Source organism: Gossypium arboreum, chromosome 11 (genome assembly GCF_025698485.1).
Source record: "Gossypium arboreum isolate Shixiya-1 chromosome 11, ASM2569848v2, whole genome shotgun sequence".
Lineage (NCBI taxonomy): Eukaryota > Viridiplantae > Streptophyta > Magnoliopsida > Malvales > Malvaceae > Gossypium > Gossypium arboreum.
In genome coordinates this window covers 41,182,797-41,188,060 of record NC_069080.1, presented here as the reverse complement: position 1 = coordinate 41,188,060, position 5,264 = coordinate 41,182,797, and the positions used below count along the sequence as shown (strand labels likewise).

The 5,264-nt window shown below is 39.5% G+C and overlaps 1 non-coding gene across 1 annotated transcript; it reads left to right on the top strand.

Annotated features, from left to right (window-relative positions):
• Window positions 1-3,782: 3,782 nt before the first annotated feature.
• On the top strand, window positions 3,783-3,889 carry LOC128284762 (small nucleolar RNA R71). Its single transcript, XR_008275184.1, has one exon. It is a non-coding gene; the product is annotated as a small nucleolar RNA R71 (small nucleolar RNA).
• The last annotated feature ends 1,375 nt before the right edge of the window (window positions 3,890-5,264 follow it).

Here is a 5,264-nt window from a genome sequence, read left to right as displayed (position 1 = left end):
AATGTGGTGATGGAGACTGTCGAAGTAGTCGTCGTCCATGAACTCCTTCATATATAGTATTAATGCGACACCGAACTCAGGCACGCTCAACTGGTGAACTAAACCACTGAGACAGAATTGGACCGTTCCGGGATCATCGAACTCTGTCATAATGGCTTGAAGGTGAAAGGTCGAACAGAGTTCTAATGTGAGCTCGAGATATGTTGGCTCAATGATCTCGAAGAAGAGCCCCCATGGGTTAATAGTCAGGAGAGCGCGGACTGCGTCAGTGAGTTGGATCTGCTCTAAGGTAGTCCAATGAATGCAACGGCCCACACCTAGGGGTTTGGCCCGTAGTATCTGGAATAGTTTCTCCTGAGGTCCTAGTGGAAATTGGAGGAATGGGTGCCGTATCTCGTTAGTAGGATCCGAGGAGGATGCTGCACCTTTTCACTTCTTCGAGGCGAGGATGAGAGTCTTTTTCCCACGAGTGTTTGTCATGGTGTGCCTGCGAGTAAAAGATTAAGTAATCAATAATTCCCACATCTTCAAGCAAAATCTAAGTAATCCAAAAATGATAACTTGCTCGTAAGATGATATGGACCCCAATTCAAGAATGCTAAAAACAAAACGTGGTGATATTGCATATGAATCAACGGCTAAATAGTGCTAAGGTTAAACCAAGCGAATGCTAAAGGACCAATCAAGTGATAGTGGATAATACTATTAATAATCCTAATTATATGGGCAAATCAAGCAAGAGTAAAGATCAACGAAAACACAACGACTAAGTAAATAAATCACTAAACATAGATAAGGGTTAATAAGCATGCAAATTATTAACAGTGAAAACAATTATAAGTCAAGAAATCCATAAAAGAAGTAAAAGAAATAAAAGTAATGGGGTGAAAGGGAAACAAACGACTGATGAACGATGGTGGTGCTTGAAGTAGGAGGAGTGTGACTTCGGTGTGCGGCAGATGACGGCGGCGGTGGTGCTGGTGAGACAGTGTGGCGTGGGATGAGTGGAGAAAGAGGGAAGAAGAAAGGAATGTGTAGGGAAGGGAGGATAAGAGAGAAGCTTTTGGTGCGTATGGAAGAAAAGGGAGGAGAACGGGTGGATTTTGGGGTGATGGTTGGGGCTTAGATGGCGACGGCGGCGGTTAAGGTTAAGGTATTGGGGAAGGGGATGATGAATAGTGGGGGTTTATATAGAAATTGGGGCACATGGCCGTGGGGCACGCTCGTGTGCCCTTATTTTATCTCGTGTGTTTCGTGGTTTTCGAATTTGGGCACGTCTGGAATTCTACCCACGCCCGTGTTATTTGAGCGTGTTGGTGCAAATGGCCGTGTCGCACGGTCGTGTCCTACTTTGTTTGCTTCTCCAACGCCCATGTATATATGCGTACGCCCGTATTATGTTGACAGGTTTGACCACGGATGGTGGGTACAGGCATGTCGCACGCCTGTGTTAATTTCTCAGTTTTAACCACGGCTTATAGACACGGGCGTGTCGCACACCCGTGTTGATTTGGCAGGATTGCCCAATGCCATGTTGCACGGTCGTGGCAACGTATCGAATCCTGTGTTTTGGGAAAAATTTTGCTCTGTTTTCACACGACCGTGTCGCCACCCGTGGTGTGAGCACGGCCTAAGGCACGCCCGTGTACCTGGCTGTGTGGATTTAGAAAACCTGTGTTCAAGGACTCAGTTAGTAATTTAGATGTTAAAAACTTAAATTTAAAGAAATCAACACCGTTAGTGCTCGGGTTGCCTCCTGAGAAGCGCTTATTTAGAGTCTAAGCTCGACTTACCTTTCTGTTGCGTGGTCATAGTGGTGCGAGGAGTTTACACTCTTCATTCCTGCTATCAATTTTATCAAAATAAGGTTTTAGACGAGTACTGTTTACCTTAAATGTGCCAAATTTGGAATGAGTTACCTCGACTGTACCGTGTGGGAAAATGTTAAGTACCGTAAAAGGGATTGCTCTATTAGGTTTAGAAGTGGTAATATGAGGGTCTACCGCATCTAATAGTACTTTGTCTCCAACCTTAAGTTGATTTGATAAAATATTGAGTCCGTCATGGCGTAGTTTTGGTTTATCGTGTGTTCTCGATTTCTGTGTCCACCATTCATCTAGTTCATCGATTTGAAGTCTTCGTTCTTCATAGATGGGTCCTTTGTTGTTACTTGAACATGGCTCATGTATGCTCTTCGAACGTGTTTCCTGTAAAGAAGGTTGCACCACATGATTAGTATTAGTAGCATGATTTATACAACCACCCTTAATATTCAATGTGTTACTCAAATTACGAGCCTTAAGAGTTATTGTTTCATCACCCACACAAAGTGTGAGTTCGCCTGTACCAACATCAATAATGGTTCTAGCAGTTGCTAAAAAGGGTCGTCCTAAAATCAAAGGCACTTCACTATCCTCTTCCATATCTAGAACAACAAAGTCAATTGGGAATATAAATTTATTGATTTTGACAAGTACGTCTTCAATGATACTCTTAGAAAATTTGATGGTTTTATCTGCTAGCTGAATGCTCATCTTAGTTTGTTTGGGTTTTCCAATACCTAGTTGCTTGAACATTTTATAGGGCATGACGTTAATGCTTGCCCCTAAATCAGCCAATGCATTATTAACATCTAAACTACCAATTAAACAAGGAATCGTAAAACTCCCTGGATTTTTCAATTTGTTGGCTAGTTTATTCTGAAGAATTTGAGCAAACTGCATTCAACTCCACATGCGATGCCTCATCTAACTTCTATTTATTTTCTAAAAGCTCCTTTAAAAATTTAACTGCGTTTGGCATCTGCGAAAGAGTGTCAATAAACGGTAAGTTAATATGTAATTTCTTTAATAATTTAAGGAATTTATCAAATTGTTCGTCCGTGTGGTCTTTCTTTGTCGTATGGGGTATGACACTTGAGGTTTATATTCTCTACTTACAGGTTTTTTCTCACTGTGGTCCACCTCATCCTCACCTTTACTTACCACAATTCCTTACCTCAGTTCTGGTTCAGGTTCAACTAACCCTTCTTTATCTCGCACGGTAATCGCATTAAGTTGCTCCCTTAGATTAGTTTCAGTATTGTTCGGCAAATTACCTTGTGGTAGTTCAGAAATCAGTTTAGCAAGCTGGCCTATATGAGTTTCGAGCCTTTGGATTGACACTTGTTGATTCTTAAGTGTTGTTTTGGTATTCTGAAAATGAGTTTCTGACACAAAGATGAATTTCGTTAGCATCTCCTCAAGGTTCGACTTCTTTTCCTACTGGTAAGGTGGTTGTTGAAAACCTAGAGGATGTTGTGGCCTTTGATTTCCTTGGCCACCCCATGAGAAGTTGGGAAGGTTCCTCCAACCTACATTATAAGTGTTACTGTATGGGTTATTTTGAGGTCTAGAATTATTATTACCCATATATTGAACTTGTTCCTCCTTGGTGCTAGGGTTGAAAGATTGATATTCTGTGTGTACTCCTCCTCCATTTGAATCACACCTCATCACTGGATGTACCTGAGTAGAACCATACAAACCATCAATATTTTTATTTAAAAGTTCTACCTGGTTAGACAGCATAGTAACTGCGTCAAGGTTGAAAACACCGGCTGCTTTTTCGGCTTTGTTCTCATGACTTGCCACTGATAGTTATTTAGTGACATCTCTTCAATAAATTTATAAGTCTCTTCAGGTGTTTTGTTGTTTAAAGTTCTACCGACGGCTGCGTCGATAAGTTGCCTTGTTGAGTGGTTCACACCGTTGTAAAAAGTCTGAACCTGCAGCCATAGAGGTAACTCATGGTAAGGGTACCTTCTTAATAGGTCCTTGTATCTCTCCCATGCATCATACAGGGTTTCTAGATCCATCTGCACAAAAGAAGAGATATCATTCCTTAGTTTAGCCGTTTTAGCCGGCGGAAAATATTTTAGTAAACATTTTTCGGTTATTTGCTCCCAAGTTGTGATTAACCCTCATGGTAACGAGTTCAACCATTGTCACAGAACTCCAGAAAATTCGCCAAATGAGTGTTTGGATCCTTGTCCTGCAAACCATCAAACTGAACAAACTATTGTATCATTTGAATCGTGTTAGATTTCAATTCAAAATTATTTGCAGCAATAGTATGTCTAACTATACTTGATTCAGATCCTGTTAAAGTAGGTTTAGCATAATCATACATAGTACGAGGAGTAGGATTCTGATTTATTGGATCTGCGGCAACCACAGGAGGTACTTGATTATTCTGATTTTCAGCCATCCTCTCGGTTGTAGTTTGACTATTGTCCTCTTGCCCTTCCTCTATGTATCGTAGGCTTCGCCTTATTTCTCTTCAGTTTTTGCAAGCTGTGCTTTCGATCTCACTATAAAAAAGTAATGGTCTTGACGGGTTTCTTCTAGTCATAAACTATAAAAACCTGTCAGAAGTAAATAAAAGAAAATTTAGTAATATAAACAACATAAAATTTAAATTGAAATAAAATAAATGGCTAAAGTAATAAAAATTAAGTGTTCCTAATATCTTAGTTCCCCGGAAACGACGCCAAAAACTTGATGTGCGTGATAAGTTCTATATTTATGATTGATCGTACTTGGAAACTAACTATAATCACGATAAAGGCAAGCGCACCTATCGAACAGTAGTATAGGTTATAGCAGGACCGGAATGTCGAACCCACAGGAACTAAAAGTACTAGTATTAACCTTCTTTTTATTATCTAGCCTAAAAATAAGGGGAATTGTTTTATCTAAACTAGTTAATTAAGCTAAGAATGCACAGAAAGTAAATTAGGGAAATAATTTTGGGAAAACTGATTGATTTAGACAATACCTAAGGAAGAATCCACCTAGACTTCACTTGTTATTTCACTCTGAACTAGTCGATTTATTCACTTAACTCGATCCGTAGAAATTCCTAATTTATATTATTATATCTCTCGAGACTAACAACGTTTAACCCTAGGTTGATTAATTAAAATCTCTTTCTAATTAAAACCCCTAGTGTTGCATTAACTCGATCTATAGATTCCCTTATTAGGTTTGACCCTAATCCGGCAGGTTTATGTTGCCCTATGTCTAGGGGTGCAATCAACTCCGCTTAATTATGCTAGATCTACTCTTAGATAGAGACTTTTTCTTCTCTGAATAAGCACATCAATACTTGAATCAATATCCTGAAATATTAAAATAAGAATTAAGAACACATAATTAATAACAAATCAAGTATTTATCATATAATTCAGAAAATAGTAACAAGATCCGTCTTAGGTTTCATCC